The following is an 18,617-nucleotide window of genomic DNA, read 5'->3' as shown; positions in this document are numbered from 1 at the left end:
TATAACAGCAGATTTGAATTTCCAGAATACAGAATTAGTAACATGGAGGACCAAGGATCTGAACTTGAAAAGACAGGAGAACAGAAAGAGAAAAGAAGGGGGAAAATGGAACAGGTTCTCAGGGAATTGAATGATAATGATATGCACAAATATAAATGTTATCAGTGCCCCAGAGGGAAAAGAGAATGGAAAAGGAGCAGAAAGAATATTTGAGGAAGTAATGACTGAAAACATCCCGACCCTTATGAAAGACATAAATATCAATATCCAAGAATAACAACAAACCCAAACAGAATAAATCCAAATAGACTTACTCCAAGACACCTACTACTGAGAATAACAAATATGAGAGACAAAGAGAGAGAATTCTGAAAGCAGCAAGAGAAATGTATCACATACAAAGAACTTCAATAAGACCAAATGCTGATATATTATCAGAAATTATGGAGGTGAGAAAAAAGTGGTATGATGTATTTAAGGTACTGAAAGAGAAAAACTGCCAGCTAAGAATTATTTATCAGGAAAAAGTGTCCTTTAAAAATGAGGGTGGTTTAAAGTCTTCACAGACATAAAAAAGCTGAGAGAGTAAGTTACCAAAAGACTAGATTTTCAAGAAATAATAAGGGAGTGCTACAGCCTGAAAGGAAAAGGCAAGGGTGAAAGAAATGAAGATGATTAGTAAGGGTTACTTGAGGGGTAAAAGGACAGAAAATAGTAAGCTATGACAATGGACAGCCAAAGGATACAATGGATGAAGTAAGTAATGCTTTACAGTAATAACATTTAACATTAATGGACTGGATTCCTCAATCAAAAGACATAGATGGTAGAATGGATAATATATATATATAAGCCATCTATATGCTGTCAAAAAGAGATTCATGGCAGATGTAAGGACACAATCAGGTTGAAAGTAAAAGGTTGGGAAAAGATGTTCCTCACAAATACTAACCAAAAAGTATTTGGAGTACTGATACTAATATCAGAAAAAATAGGTTTTAAATGCAAAACTGTTATAAGAGATGAAGAAGGCCATTATATATTAATAAAAGGTGCAGAGATTGGCAACCATCATGTTTCAACACATGGCAATAGACTTTGGTAAGAAATTACTTCTTATGGTGCCTTGAGTTGGACTCTTTAGGGTCTTATAACTATAAATACCCTTTATGAAAGCCAACAGATTTCTAGAACTTTGCATCAGCACTTCTTTGACTGACTAATACAACCCCAAACCCAGAGCTCTGTCTGTTATTGATTTCGGGCTTCACTCCATTGTGGTCAGAGAAAATGCATTGTATGAGTTCAATATTTTTTTTTTTTTTTTTGAGACTTGTTTGTGGCCTGGCATATGGTCTGTCCTGGAGAGTGATCCATGTGCACTCAATAAAAAATGTGTATTCTCTTAAAAAATAAATAAATAAGTAAAAGGGGCAATTTACCAAGAAGGAATAACTATAATAAATATTTATGCTCCTAACCTTGGTGCCCCAAGATACATAAGGCATACACTGTCAAAACCAAAGGGAGAGGGAAGCGGATGTGACTCAACAGATAGAGTGTCCTCCTACATATAGGAGATCCAAGGGTTTGATACCCAGGGCCCCCAGGCTCATGTGGTGAGCTGGCCCATGGGCAGTTCTGCTGCGCACAAGGAGTGCCAGCCCATGCAGGGATGCCCCTGCATAAGGGGACCCCCACGTAAGGAGTGGCCCCTGAGAAAGGAGAACTGCCCCACGCGAAATCACAACCTGCCCAGGAGTGGTGCCACCCACATGGAGAGCTGATGCAGCAAGATGATGCAACAGAAAGAGACACAGGGGAAGCAGATTTGGCTCAATGGATAGTGTCCATCTACCACATGAGAGGTCCAGGGTTCAAACCCAGGGCCTCCTGACCCATGTGATGAGCTGGCCCACACACAGTGCTGATGCATGCAAGGAATGCTGTGCCATGCAGGGGTGTCCCCCACGTAGGAGAGCCCCACATGCAAGGAGTGTGCCCCATAAGAAGAGTTGCCCAGAGCAAAAAAGTGCAGCTGCCCAGGAGTGGTGCTGCACACATGGAGGGGTGACACAGCAAGATGACACAACAAAAAGAGACACAGATTCTGGGTGCTGCTCAGAAGAATATAAGCAGACACAGAAGAACACAGTGAATGAATACAGAGTGCAGACAAGGCGGGAGGGCAGGGAAGGGGAGAGAAAAAAATAAATCTTAAAAAAAAAAAAAAAGAGACACAGATCCCCAGTGCCACCTGATGAGAATACAAGCAGACACAGAAGAACACACAGCAAATGGACACAGAGAGCAGACAATGGAGGAGTGGGGGTGGAGAGAAATAAATATATAAGTCTTTAAAAAAATACTGAAGGGAGAAATAGATGTCTCTACAATAATAGTTGGAGACTTTCATATACCTCTTTCATCATTGGATTGAACATCTGAACAGAAGGTAAATAAAGAAGCAGAGACCTTGGATAATACGACAAATGAACTAGATCTAAAAGATATTTTTGGAACATTGCACCCCAAAACAGCAGGATATACATTCTTTTCACGTGCTTATGGATTCTTCTCCAGGATAGAAAATAATTTGGGTCACAAAACAGGTCTTAATACATTAAAAAATTTGGAATTATACAAAATGCTTTCTCTGGTAATAATAGATGAATATGAATGTCAATAATGGACAGAAAAAGACAAAATTCACAAATATACAGAGATTAAACAACACACTCTTAAATAATCAGTGAGTCAAAGAAAAATATCTTGAGATGAATGAAAATGAGAACACAACATTTCAAAACCTTTGCAACACAGCAAAGGCAGTGCTGAGAAGGAAATTTATATCCTTCAATGCTTACATTAAAAAAGAAGAAAGAGCTAAAATAAAAGACCTAACTCCATGCTGGGAGGAACTAGGGGGAAAAAACCAGCAAAATAATCCCAAACCAAGTCAAAGGAAAGAAAACATTAAAGATCAGAACAGAAATAAATGAAATTTTGGGGGAAAATGAGAGAGAGTAAACAAACCCAAAATTTAGTTCTCCAAGAAGTTTGACAAAATTGACAAACCCTTAGCTAGACTGACAAAGAAAAAGAGAGAGAAGATGCAAATAAATAAAATCAGAAATGAGAGAGGAGAAAATACCACTGACCCTACAGAAATAAGAGAGATCATAGGAGGATTCTATAAACAACTGAACACCAATAAACCAGATAACACAAATGAAATGGACAAATTCCTAGAAACACATGAACAACCTATACTGACCCTAGAAGAAATAAAAGACTTCAACAAACCAATCACCAGTAAAGAGATTGAAACACTTACCAAACAATGCCACAAAAATGAAAAGCCCAGGACCACGTTGTTTCACAGGTGAATTTTAGCAGTCATTCAAAGATGATCTAATACCAATCTTACTCAAGCTCTTCCAAAAAATTGAACAGGAAGTAATGCTTCATTTTATAAAGCCAACATTATCCTAATACCAAAACCAGATGAAAATACTACATAAAAGAATATTACAGATCAATTACTCTAATGACTATAGATTAAAAAATCCTCAACCAATACTTGCAAACCAAATCTGAAAGCACATTAAAAGAATTATACACCATGATCAAATGAATTTTATTCCAGGTATGCAATAGTGTTTCAATACAAGAAAATCAATTACTGTAGTAAGCCAATTTATAAATTGACCAAGAAAAATCACATGATCCTCTACATTGATGCAGAAAACTCATTGACAAAATACAGCACACTTTCTTGATAAAAACACTCCAAAAGATAGGAATAGAAGTAAGTTTTCAGGAAGCAGATGTGGCTCAAGCAATTGGGCTCCTGTCTACCATATGGGAAGCCCTGGGTTTGATTCCTGGGGCCTCCTGGTAAAGGCAAGCTGGCCTGTTCTGCAGAGAGCTGGTGCAGCAAGATGACACAACAAAGGGAGAAGCAGAGAAGAGACAGTGAGAGTCACAGCACACCAGAGAGCTGAGGTGACTCAAGCAATTGAGTACTTCTCTCCCACACTGGAGGTCCTGGGATCAGCTCCTGGTGCCTCCTAAAGAAAAAGATGAGAAGAAAAGACAAGCAGTCATGGAAAACACACACAGCGAATGGACACAAAGCAGACAGTGAGTGCAAACACAGCAAGGGGGAGAAAATAAAAAATAAAAATTAAATTAAAAAGAAAGTAAGCTTTCTCAACATGGTAAAGTATGGTAAAGTGCAAATATGAAAAACCCATACCTGGCATTGTATCCAATGGTATAAAACTGAATGCTTTCCTGCTGAGATTTGGAACAAGAAAAGGATGCCCACTGACACCACTGTTATTCAGTATTGTGCTAGAAGTTCTAGCAATGTTGTGCTAGAAGTTCTAGCTAGAACAAGAAAAAGAAAAAAAAAGGCAATCAAATAAGGAAATAAAACTTTCACTATTCACTGATGATATGATCCTATATCTAGAAAATCCCAAAAAATCCACAAGTGGCAGGATACAAGATTAATATGCAAAAATCAGAAGCATTTCTCAATACTACTTAAGGAGAATCTGAGGAGGAAGTCAGAAAAGAAAATCCAATTATAATAGCAAATAAAAGAATAAAATATTTAGGAATAAACTTAACTAGGGACAAAAAAAGACCAGTATTCAGAAAATTACAAAACATTATTATAAGAAACCAAGGAAGACCTAAATAAATGGAAGGACATTTCATGTTCATGGATTGGAAGACTAAATAACATTAACATGTCAATTCAACCCAAACTGATTTACAGATTCAATACAATCCCAGTAAAAATCCCAACAGCCTTTTTTGCAGAAATGGAAAAGCCAATTACCAAATTTATCTGGGAGGGTAAGGGACCCCAAATAGCCAAAAATGTCTTTAAAAAGATGAACGAAGGTGGAGGACTCTTACTTCCTGACTTTGAAGCATACTATTTAGCTACAGTGGTGAATAACAGATGGTTCTGGCATAAAGATAGACACAGTGACCAATGGAACTGAATCATGAATTCAGAAATAAATCCTCACATCTAGAGTCCAGCGATTTTTTGACAAGGCTGTTGTAGCAGTTTGATATTATTGATGAATTCCAAAAAGAAATATTGGGTTATGTTTGTAAACTGATCTTTTCCTCTGGCCATATTAGATTATATTGGATTCAGAGGTTTGCCTGATTAAGTACTCATGTAAACCTCTTGTGTCATTAGGGTTTTGAGTCTCCACCCTTTGGTGGGTGGACTCTCAGATAAAAGGCATGGCAAAGGACAGAGTTGAGGGTTCTTGATGTTGAAGTTTTGATGTTTGGAGTTTGATGCTGAAGCCTTAAGCTGAAGCCCCGGGAAGTAAGCTCACAGAGGAAAAAGAAGCAAGCCCCAGGAAGAGAGAAACCCTGTGTCCAGGAAAAAGAAGCCTGAGGAAGGGAGGAACCCAGGGAGCCTGAACCCTCTCAGACATCGGCAGTCATCTTGCTCCAACACGCAGAAATAGACTTTGGTAAGGGAAGTAACTTAGCTTTATGGCCTGGTATCTGTAAGCTCCTACCCCAAATAAATATCCTTTATAAAAACCAACTGATTTCTGGTATTTTGCATCAGCACCCCTTCAGCTGACTAATACAGCTGTCAAAAAATCTGGGCCACAACAGTCTATTCAACAAATGGTTCGGGGAGAACTGGATATCCATATCCAAAAGAAAGAAAGAGGACTCCTATCTTGTACATTATACAAAAATTAACTCAAGTGGATCAAGAACCTAAATACAAAAGTTACAACCATAAAACCCCTTGAAGAAAATGTACAGAAATTTCTTCAAGATATTGTGGTAGGTGGTAGTTTCTTAAACCTTACACCCAAAGCACAAGCAATGAAAGAAAAAATAGATAAATAGGACTTCCTTAAACTTTAACAATACTATTCTTCTAAAGACTTTGTCAAGAAAGCAAAAAGGCAGCCTATTCAATGGTAGAAAATATTTGGAAACCACAGATTCAATAAGGGTTTTATATCCATGTTACAAAGAGAGATCATACAGTTCAGTGATAAAAAGACAGGTAACCCAATTTAAAAAATTGACAAAAGAGTTGAATGGACGTTTTTTCAAAGAATAAACAGAAATGGCCAAAAAGCACGTGAGAAAAAAAAAGTTCAACATCACTAGCTGTTAGTGAATTGTACATACCTAAAATGAGATATCATTTCACCCCATATTGAATGACCATTATTAAAAATAAAAACAAAAAAAACACACACAAAAAAAACCCCCAGAAAACTTCAAGTGCTGGAAAGGATGTGGAGAAATAGGAACAGTCTTTTACTGTTGATGGGAATGTAGAATGGCTCAGCCTCTGTGGAAGACAGTTTGGCAATACCTCAAGAAGCTGAATATAGAACTGCCATATGATCCAGCAATCCTGTTACTAGGATTATATTCAGAAGGATTGAAAGCAAAGACGTGAACTGACATTTGCACACCAATGTTCATATCAGCATTATTCACAATTGCTAAAATTTAGAATCAGCCCATCTGTCCAACAAACCATGAACAGCTAATTAAAATGTGCTGTATACAACCAACAGAATCCTTTTCAGCTGTACGAAGAAATGAAATTGGAATGCAAATGACAACATGGATACACCTTGAAGACATTATGTTGAGTAAAATAAGTCAGACACAAAAGGACAAATATTGTATGGTCTCACTAACATGAGCTAAATACAATGAGTAAACTCATGCAGGTAAACTCTAGAGTATAGATTATTAGGAGAATGTGGATTCAGAATGGGAAATGAGCTTAATGTACATGAAATTTTTAATAAGATTTATTATAAAAGTATGGAAATGAAGAGTTGATGGTAATACATTATAGTGAGTACAAATAATACTGTTGATTTATAAATGTGGTTGTTGCTGATACAGGTAAAGTCTGTTGATGTAAATGTCAATTGAAAGGAAGCTAGAGAATAATCAAGGAATTGTTTAGCATAGTGATTTAGGTGGTGGATGAAGATTGTAAATAGAATAAATATAAGAATGTTCTTCTTTTACAAAATGTTAAGAATATGGTGATACACAGGAAAATTGCAAATAATATAACTTATGGACGATAGTTAAGAGTAATATTGTACTATTTTTGCAGCAATGGCAAAGAAAATATACCAGTTCTAAGGGACAACAATGAGGGGGTAAAACGGGGTATGGGATTTTTCCTTTTGGAGTAATTCTAAAATTAACAGCACAGTTCTGTAATAAAAGTGAGAGCTAGTGGCGGCAGACTTGGCCCAGTGGTTAGGGCGTCCGTCTACCACATGGGAGGTTCGCGGTTCAAACCCCTGGGCCTCCTTGACCCATGTGAGCTGGCCCACACGCAGTGCTGATGCGTACAAGGAGTGACCTGCCACACAGGGGTGTCCCCCGCGTAGGGGAGCCCCACGCGTAAGGAGTGCGCCCCATAAGGAGAGCCACCCAGTGCGAAAGAAAGTGCAGCCTGGCCAGGAATGGTGCTGCACACACAGAGAGCTGACACAACAAGATGATGCAACAAAAAGAAACACAGATTCCAGTGCCACTGACAACAACAGAAGCGGACAAAGTAGACACAGCAAATAGACACAGAGAACAGACAACTGGGGTGGGGGTGGGGGGGAGAGAGAAATAAATAAATAAATCTTTTTTTTAAATGAGAGCTAGTGAATGTACACATTGAATGGATTGTATAAAGCAAGGGACTGTAAAGCACAGGGGATTCTGTGGTGGAAGATGGACTGTGGCTAACAAAACAAATATGAGAACATTCTCTTATGAAGTATAACAAATATATAATACTAATACAGGGTCTTAATAAATGAGGGGGTTGAGGGAAAATAAGCCAAATGTAAGATATGGGCTATAGTTAGTAGTAAAATATTAGTAGTGATATTTTCACAATGCTCTTTCATAGTTTGTAACAAAAATTTCACAACAATGCCAGGTGTTGGTGGTGGGGTGTTGTATGGAAACCCTATATGATGATATGCATGTTTGTTTTGTAAGTTCACAACTCTTACTCAACACTTATTGTTTATGTATATCCGTATATGAATGATGTACTTCAATAAGTTTTTATGATGAAAAAAACTAACCCAACATTTGGTGTTGATAAATCAGTAGTGTTGGCTTCACCTCTGAAGGACAGCATTGTCTGTTTTTTAAAAAAATCTTCAATATGTCCTGGTATTTGGGTTAAAATATTTATAATAGTAAGTATTTCCTTTTTGCTGAAAGGAATCCAATACAGTCACCATTATGCTTCTATTGTAACTCATTTTTAGCTGGGGTAAAGTGACCATTTATTTGGTCCATGACACTTCTGTCAAACTGAAACCTTATGTCTTTAAGATTTCGTGTTTACAAGCTATAATATGCACTGACTATGCTGTAAGTCCCTGACAGTATTTCAGAAAAATATCTACATTTGTCCTTACAGAGTCAAAATGTTACACCATCATTTGTTTTGAAAAAAGAAAAGACAAAAAAGATACACAGTCATACTATGAAATTATTAGGAAAATACCCTTGCAAATAGACTATATAAAGATAAAATACACTTCAAAGATATGTGGGTTTTTAAAAATAATAGTCCATAAAATGCAGAGAAATCCTAAGTAAAGGGAAAAACTACTCTCTATAGCAATAGTTTAATTACAGCAGCTTTTGCATGGCAATACTGAGAGGAAGTTGGAACCTTCAGTTTCCTCAGGAAGAGAAAGATGGAAGATGATCTCCTGATTCAGATTTTTTTTTCTGGCCACAATTCTGCCTTCTTTAGGAATGGTTACAGGTGCCAAATCTCGATTAAGTAGTTCTTTAACAGTGAACAAGTCTATCTGGGTTTTCAAGGGGAATATCTTTACAAGAGTCTATATCTGCGTAGGTTCTTCAGCGTCACTGGGATGACTGGTCATGTGTAGATCCTGGTTCTCTATAATTATATAGAGTGGCTACTCCTCTCTGAACTGCAGGAACCAGAGTGGCTGACAGAATGCTTCATCATTTGAACAGTAGGAGTTGACACAGGAGAAACTAAGAGATCTGGATGGGGCAGTTGAAACCTCTTGGGTTTAAATTTCGCTGTCTTCACACATTCCTCAAGTGTTGTGATAAAGGAATCAGAGGTAGCACTAAGCAAAGAAGAGATTCATTCATGTTCTCCACACTGGAAGATGAATGACTCTTATCGTGGTGAACAAAATCTAGAATTATATGAATGTGCTGCATTACGTCACAGTAGAGGCAGAGTTCAGACATTTTGGTTTTCAGAAATTCACTGGTTTCATTTATTTCCTTTTGTTTTTTAGTCTTAGTATCAGTCAAACAGGCTTTGGAGCTCCCCAGAGCAACTAGCCATCTCTTTCAGCCACATCCATGTTTGGTTCAGTTTTTTGTTTGTTGGTTTGTTTTTAGGGTAGGCAAAGGAGTGAAGAGTTTATTGAGAAATGAGAAAAAGTGCACACCTGAAGACATGGTGCTACAGGGTGAGGCACCTGGTGTAGTATTTATTTATTTATTTTTAGGAGGTACCAGGGCTGTGGGGAACAGGTGTTCAATCACTTGAGCTACATCTGTTCCCTACCTGGTACAGTTTTGATCTTAGGTATATTATATTTTTTTATGTTATTGTAGAAAAAACCATTTTCCATTTTGAATATGGATTTTGTATTCAGAATCTTGTTAAACTCTTTAGTTATAATAACTTATTTTTAAAATAAATTCTAATATTTTCTTGGCAGATTTTCCATATAGGCTATGTAAATAATGACTGCTTTAGTTCTTTCTTTTCAATCCCTACATCTTAGTTTCTTTTTCTTGCCTTATACCCTGGTTAGGATGTCTACTACAATGTCAAATAGAATTTGTGATAGTAATTTATTTATTCCTGATCTTAAAGTGAATGTTTTAATTATTTGCTAATATGCATGATGATGCTTATGTTTTGTGGTAGTGGTGGTAGTGGTATAAAATTTCCTTTCTAATCCAAATTTGCTGAGAACGTTTGAAAAATCTTTCAATAGATGTTGAATTTTAGCAAGTGATGTTTATAATATTAACTCACTTTACATTCCTAAAAAGAACTCAACTTGGTTATGGCATATTATTTTTTAATACATTGCTTGAATTTGATTTGCTAATATTTTGTTTAGGAATGTTGCAGTTATGTTCATGAATGAGAATGGCGTGGAATTTACCTTTGTCAAAACTAGAAGTCTTGGTCAGGTTTTGGTATTCAGGTTATGGTTACCTCATAAAAGAGGGAAGGTTCTCCTTTTTTCAAATCTGCAGTAGGTTCTGCAGGTTGGTATTTTTTTCTTTTCTTTTTTTTTTCTAAAAGATTTATTTTTTATTTCTTTCCCTCCTCTTCCCCCCTCTCCCCACACACATTGTCTGCTCTGTGTCCATTTGCTGTGTGTTCTTTTGTGTCCACTTGTCTTCTTGTTAGCAACACCAGGAATCTGTGTTTCTTTTTAGTTGCATCATCTTGCTGTGTCAATTCTCCATGTGTGTGGCACCACTCCTGGGCAGGCTGCACTTTTTTTCATGCAGGGTGGCTCTTCATGTGAGCATACTCCTTGCACATGGGGCTCCCCTACACAGGGGACACCTTGCACACATCGTCACTGCATGTGGGTCAGCTTACCACATGGGTCAGGAGGCCTGGGTTTGAACCCAGGACCTCCCATATGGTAGGCGGATGCTCTATCAGTTGAGCCACATTCACTTGCCTATTTGTTTTTTCTTGAACTCACCAGTAAAAAAAACTTTTGGACCTGGAGTTTAAATTATAAAATGAATTTTTATTACTCTTTCAATTTATTTAATGATTATAGGACTATTTTTATTTTCTGTTATTTTTTGCTGGTTTGATTTATTTACATTTTTACATTAGCATAAAACATCCTCTTATTTTTTAGTGTTTGTAGCATTTATAATTATGCCTCCTTTGTTATTCTCAATACTGCTTTTTGTGATTTTCATTTTCTTAAATCAGTTTATAAAGAGTTTAATAATTTTGCTTGCTTCGTCAAAGATCTAACCTTGGCATCATTGTGTATTTGTTTTTCTTTCACTCATTTCTGTTGATATCTTATTTCTTACAACTTTATTTTTCTGGTTTCTTTCTATTTTATTTCTTTATTTATTATTAATTTTTTTTAAAGATCTAATTTTTTTAAGGTTTATTTTTTATTTATTTCTCTCCCCTTTCTACCTCCCCCAGTTGTATGCTCTCTGTGTCCATTCACTGTGTGCTCTTCTGTGTCCGCTTGTACTCCTATCAGTGGCACTGGGAATCTGTGTCTCTTTTTGTTGCATCATCCTGCTACGTCAGTTCTCGGCGTGTGTGGCCCCATTCCTGAGCAGGCTGCACTTTTTTCATGCAAGGTGGCTCTCCTTACGGGGCACACTCCTTGAGCGTGGGTCTCTCCTACACAGGGACACCCCTCTGTATGGCATGGCACTCCTTGACGCACATCAGCACTGAGCATGGGCCAGCTTCACCACATGGGTCAGGAGGCCCTGGGTTTGAACCTTGGACCTCCCATGTGGTAAGCAGATGCTCTATCCATTCAGCCAAATCTGCTTCCTTCTTTCTATGCTCTTTAAGTGACTAGCACATTAACATCCAGTCTTTCATCTTTTCTAACATATACATTTCAAAATTCTAAGTGTCCCTTTAAGTATGGGATTAGTTACTTCTCACAATTTTGACATGCAACATTTTTATCACTCAATTCAAAAATTGATAGAACATCTAGAGAGCAAATCAATAAGGAAATAGTAGACTTGAACAATACTCTAAATCAACTGGACCTAACAGTTGTATGTAGAACACTTCACCTAACAGCCCCAGAATACCCATTCTCCTCTAGCGTATGTGGATCATTCTGTCAGATAAACCATCTAGTAGGTAATGAAACAAATCTCAGTAAATTAGAAGTGTTGAAATCATGCAATGTATCTTCTTCAACAACAATGGATGAAACTAGAAATCAATAATAGGGAAAGAACTGGAAAAACCACAAATGGAAAATAAACCAAGCACTTTTAAAGAATCAATGGATCAAAGAAAAAAATCACAAAGGAAATTACGAAATACACCTTGGTTTGTTCAGCTTTTCTTCTATTTGATGGGTACCTAAATTGTTTATAGGTTGAAGCCATCTTGAATGAAGTTGCCATGAACATTTTTGTACAAATCTTTGTACCATATGTTTTCATTTCCTTTGAGAAAATATGTAAGAGTGGAATTGTTCATAAGGTCATGCGGGGTAGGTAAATGTTTTGTTTTTATAAGTGAATAGGTTGAATTATGTTCCCCAAGAAAAAGACATGTTCTTGATCTTAACCTGCATTCCTGAAGGTATGATCTCATGTGTAAATAGGACCTTTGAAGTTGTTATTTTTAGTTAAGGTGAGGCCCAGCTGCGATAGGCCTTAATCCATAAGACCAGAGTCCTTTATAAGCAGAAGAAATTCAGATGCAGTTAGTCAGAGAAGGCCACACACGAAGAAGTCAGAGAAATCAGAGGAAATCAGAAGAGCAGACACAAGGAAGGAGAGATCAACATGTCATGGGAGGCAGAGTGCAAGCTAAGGAACCCCAAGGATTGCTGTAAGCAAGTACCATAATGACACGGACACCCAGGTGAAAGCATGGTCTTTGCTTTCTTTCAAGTCCTTAAGTTTGGACTTCTGGTCTCCAAAACTGTGGGAGAATAAATGCTTGGTATTTAGACCAACCCACTATGTGGTATTTGTCCTAACAGCCTAGTAAACTAAGACCATAAGAAACTGCCAGACCTTTGCCAAAGTAGCTGTACTCCTACTAGAATGCACGAAAGAGTTAGTTGCTCCACTTCCTTGCAAACGTTGTGTGGTGTTTCAGAACATCAATGCTTATGTGTCTAATAGAAGAGGTCAATCTATTCAAGGAGACTGAGAGGTATTAGGCTGTGAGATAGGGGATTTCCTAAGAAGATACTATTTCATAAAAAGTCAAAGGAAGAGAAGGTTTCAAAAGTAGGATTCATCAAGATCTTCTCAGATATTTTTGTTCTACCTCCAGTACGTTTCACTCTATAACTAGAGAGTAATTGCTTAACAAGCAAATCTTATCATGTCTCCCTCTCAGCCTTTCAGATCTCACATTGCTCTTAAAATAGGGTTGCCAAAATTAGCAAATAAAAATACAGACTACCCAGTTAAATCTGGGACATATTTATACTAAAAAATTTATTTGCTGTTTATCTGAAATTCAAATTTAACTGGACATCCTATATTTTATCTGGCAAACTTATCTTAAAATAAAGTTCAGAATTTATACCTTGGTTTACAAAGCCTACCTGTCTACCTCTGTACCATCTTTTCTGCTTGGCTCGCTCCGAATCCCTATACTTTCTCTCTTCAAAATGGATTTCTGTTAGTTCCTTGAACACATCATGATTTGTACTGTCTCAGAGCTTTTGCACATGCTGTTTTCTTTGCCTGAAACATTCTGTCCCTTCTCTTGGCCAACCTAATTCCTGCTCATCCTCTATTTTTCAGCTTAAATGTCACTTTCTGATGGAAGCCCAGTCATCTCAGACTAGGCTAATTCCTACTGTTAAATATGCCATGTACTTTGGCTTTCAGGGCATTTAACACTTGTGGCTGTTTAATTAGTTATAAGTATTCTATCTTCCCTGCTAAACTACAAGCTCCAGAGGAAGAGACCCTGTCTTTCTTGTTAACTGCAATATCACCACAGTACAATGTCTAGCACATAACTGGTTGTCAAGTATTTGATTGTTTGTGATAAAATGAAAGCAAATTAATTTTTTTAAAGAGGTACCTGGAATTGAACCCAGGACTTTGTATATGGGAAGCAGGCACTCAACCACTTGAGCTACATTTGCTCCCCACAAATTAATTTTGTTCTTTGATTTGATTTGATTTGATTTTTTTAAAGCTTTATTTTTATTTTTTATTTCTTTATTTTTTATTTTTTTAACTTATCTCCCCTATTCCCCCTCCCCCCATTGTCTGCTCTCTGTGTCCATTTGCTGTGTGTTCTTCCTTGTCTGCTTGCATTCTTGTCAGTGGCACTGTGAATCTGTGTCTCTTTTTGTTGCATCATCTTGCTACGTCAGCTCTCCATGTGTACAGTGCCACTCCTGAGCAAGCTGCACATTTTTCATGCAGGGTGGCTCTCCTTATGGGGCACACTCCTTGTGCGTGGGGCTCCCCTACACGGGGGACACCCCTGTGTGGCAGGGCACTCCTTGCGTGCATCAGCACTGCACGTGGGCCAGCTCACCACACAGGTCAGGAGGCCCTGGGCTTGAACCCTGGACCTCCCATGCGGTAGGTGGACACTCTATCCATTGAGCCAAATCCACTTCCCAATGACATGCTTTAAACATACCCATACATACATGTACACTTAGATATACAAACTGATCTACTGATTCTTCTAAAGTTTCCCATTCTTATTGAGAAAAGGAAACATTTTCTCACATTAAAGGAAGTAATCACTGCTGTCATTAAATGACAACCATAATATAGCCTTTATACTCAAATGTTAAGTCTGATAATGTACTCTGATGAAGAAATTACATTTTAGAGAAAACAAAATCAGTGATATAGAAAGCTGTGAATTCCTAATTAAAGGACCCCTATTAAAAGATATTCCTTTATAGCCTCTTGCTGAAGAAAAGGAAAGGATCTGGGGACATTGCTTTCCTCTTGCATTGGTTCCAGAATGAACCCCTGTGCTATTCTTATTTTATCTGATAAGTGTAAATCAAGAGCATTAGGAAAATATGCCCACCCCTGAACCCAGTTTCACATTTAGTTTTGTATATTCATCTGTTTGTGACAATTATTCATAAGGGCTTACTTATAAATATTATATCTTTGCTGTTGTTCTAGATTCCTTGGAAGACAGGAGTCTTACCTGTTTAATTAAACTGTGTATAGCATCAAACATTGGTCATCACATGTAAGGCTTTTAATGCTGATGCTATTGAACATAATAATATACTTCCCCTAGCTCTAGCAAACAAAACAAAACAAAACACCTCTCTTCATTTAAGACATACCTGGCCCACTTCCTGCTTTTGTAGGTTTTTATAAATAAAGTTTTATTGGAACATAGTCATGCTTACCTGTTTTCATATTGTCTGTAGTTGCTTCCATACCACCATGACAGGGTTGAGTAGTTGTGAGAGAGGCCATATGGTCTGCAAAGCCTAAAATATTTACTATCTTACTGTTTAATGAAAAAGTTTGCTGACTTTGATGTAAGTAATTCTCACCCCAAATGACAGGATGGAATTATCTATAAACCCCCCCAAAAAAGCAAAGAATCCTAGTCCTACACCAACATCCCAAATCAGAATCTCTAGAGGCAGAGCTGGAGATATATCATTTTTTTAAAGTTTGCAGCTAAAACTGAGAACCACCAGTCTAATTCAATACACAGTACCTAGCATAATTTTAATAACTCTGATTCATCAAGTGCTTATTAGACGTCAAGCATTGTACTAGATGCTCATTGTGTATTTTTTCCATTTTAATCTCCCTAAAACTATCTTAGATACATTTTATAATCCTTATTTTTCAGTCAAGGAGAGTAAAGGCTTTAAAGTTTCCTTGTAAAAGATCACAACAGTTAGTAAATGATGGAGCAAGGGTTTGAGCTACGTCTTTCTGCCAGTCCAAGATTGACAAGAGAAGAAAAATATCCAGGTGAAGAAGTGCTCTGACTCTTGCCTCTTGAGATTTGCTTTCCCTTTGGGGAGCTCTAGATATTTCCCACTGCCAAAACTTCATAGGCCTGCATGGGAATGACTGGCCCAAGTTTGGTTGCAGAACTCTCTCATTAATAGGATGTAGCAGAGAAAATGTTTGATCATTCAAATAAGACTTTATTCAAAATCAGAGGATAACAACAGGGAAATAAACTCATGGAGTAACATGAGTAGCTGGATATTCATCTTCAATGAAGAGTCTATCATAACGAAACCTTCTTCTTACCTCCTTTGTGACCTGTCTACATGTAGCAGAGATCATCTTTAATCCTTTGGAATATTATGAAGAACCCTAACGATTCCCCCAAGTCGAGATCCTAGACAGTAAGGCATAGAGCAAAAGGAAGTTTCCTCTCCATCTTGCTTAAAGTGTACCTTTCAAATTATGGTTTTCTGGGTGATTTATATATGAATGTCCAACTTTTTCTTAACTGGTTACTCATAATCACATGATAAACCTAATATATGCACAAGAGATACTGTGCATGCATTACTGCCAGTGGACACATTTAGTAACAAAATGTATTTGACCTCAATTTATCTAAACTGCGTATTTAGGCAGATGGCGCTCCAAATGAGATTCCAATCATTAGCTATATAAAAAAAGATTTATCCTTTCATAATCTTGAATTTAATTCACATACTGGTATCTGTCTTCAGATAACTCTCATTGTGGTATGACTCAGATAATTTTGGTAATCAAATTTTAAAATTTTGTAAACTATAATGTAAACTGTTATCCATGCTGTGCAGCAGTACTCCAAAATGTATTCACCAAATGCAATGAATGTGCCACAATGATGAAAGAGGTTATTGATGTGGGAGGAGCGGGGGTGGGGAATGTATGGGAACCTCATATTTTTAAGGTAACATTTTTTTGTGATCTATGTCTTCAAAAAATACAATTAAAAAAGAGAAAAAAATTAATATTACACTGGTGCCACAAAATTTTTTTAAAATTATAGTATCTTATTTATTATTGCTAATTTATACCCAATAAGGCATCAATGTTTTATGATGCAAGAAGTAAACAGAAAATGAAAAGCTTCAGGTTTAACTGAATAGACTTAAAATGTACCTTTACAAGAATGACTTTTATTCTTAATAGGCATTTATAATCCGTAATAGGCATTTACAATAACGAACATTATTCCCGTGAATTTTGCTAAGTAGTAGAGCTTCTCTTACAATACTGTTAGAGCAGTGCCTAGAATGAGTCTCTTTACTGAAAGTTGTCTGATGTCTCTTTCCTAAAGTTGTTCTGTTTACTGTCACCAAGGGATAAATCTCAGGGGGTCAGATGAACTTCAGACATGTTTAATGTTGGGTTGGAGGTCTTAGAAATCAGGCCAGTTTAGAAGCAATTTCAGATGAAACACAGACATTTTATTTAGTTCTTTTGGGATCAAGTCCACAAGGGCCTACCTCCAGAAATCCCAGAGCTGACTTAGATGACATTTCTCATGATTACTAAGGCGTGTTACCCTGAATAATGCAAACCCTTAGGCATAGGTTGTTTATGCTAATTTGGGCCTGGTTTGAGACTGGACTCTAAAGGTGTAGGGTAGGTCAGACATTATTGGTTTCCTTGTAATTCCTTAATGTAATTGCTTGGGGTATCTTCTTCTTATTTTCCGGAATTTTATTTTAATGAATATTGATAACAGGAGGGGGTGTCACGGTGTGGACTGGTGGAAAGTGTAGGAAGTCACGGAGAATCTATGTATAAGGGGAGGGGAAGCTGGGGAGGATGAACAGGACTCAATGTGTAAGGGCCAGGGCTCCCTGACCCCAACCCCCTGCTTTACCTAAAGCAATTTGGTAAATCCAAGTGACTCAGTTCCTGTACTCCCTATTTTGAGCATGCGTGCATGTTTGAGGATATATTCCCTCCTCTTACATAAACTATTTACACTGGAGAGGTCTCAGGTCCCAGCTAAACTTTTACAAGTTTTTTTACTTAATCCAAACTGTTCTCATGCCCTTCAACTTCCCATCCTGCATTCCCTTTCATTTTCACTCTTTCCAAATTGACTTCTATGCCTCTGGGTACACATCTAAAATCATGGTATTGCCAATTTCAAAGGGAAGGTTTTGTGACATTCAAGATTCCTATTACTTCTTTTAACTCTCATTGAACTTTCTATACACACCTCACCAAGCAACTTCTCTAGTTCTTTACAGGCACATCTTGCTGTATTCTTCCTGCTAGATTATTAAGTTTCTTTAAGGCAGGGAAATAGGCCTCATTCATCTTTGTAGGTCCTGCTCTCTATCCAGACTTCCTTAAACTCTAACATCCCCTTCAATAGCATGTTTCTTTATAAACAAGGAGTTGTGTAGATATGTGATCTATCCAATCTTTCTTAAGTCTCAGTTACGTCTGTTGAAGAAAGTGGATAGGTATCTAGGGTCTTTTCTAATCCTAATGTGAGAAGCAAGGCTGTAGGGAGACAATTATACATTCTAGAGCAATTTTAAATCATGTAATAATATAAAAATATATTATAGTTTATTCCTAAAAAAAAATCAAAGGAGGAACACAATCATATAGGCAAATCTAAAAAATAGCACTAACTTTTTTTAGGGCTAATGCGAAGAGTCAAAGATAATTTGATGGGAAGCAGTTGTGGCTCAACTGATACAGCGTCTGTCTACCATACAGAGGGTCCAGGGCTTGATATCCAGGGCCTCCTGACCCGTGTGGTAAGCTGGCCAACGCACAGCGCTGCAGCACGCAAGGGGGTACTGTGCCATGGAGGGGTGCCCCAT

The 18,617-nt window shown here is 37.3% G+C and overlaps 1 pseudogene; it reads right to left on the bottom strand.

The window, feature by feature from the left end:
• Positions 1-8,754: 8,754 nt before the first annotated feature.
• LOC131280806 (pleckstrin homology domain-containing family A member 3 pseudogene) lies at positions 8,755-18,617 on the bottom strand (annotated as a pseudogene).

Source organism: Dasypus novemcinctus, chromosome 13, assembly GCF_030445035.2.
Source record: "Dasypus novemcinctus isolate mDasNov1 chromosome 13, mDasNov1.1.hap2, whole genome shotgun sequence".
NCBI classification, from domain to species: Eukaryota; Metazoa; Chordata; class Mammalia; order Cingulata; family Dasypodidae; genus Dasypus; species Dasypus novemcinctus.
This window is presented reverse-complemented; position numbering and strand designations above follow the sequence as displayed.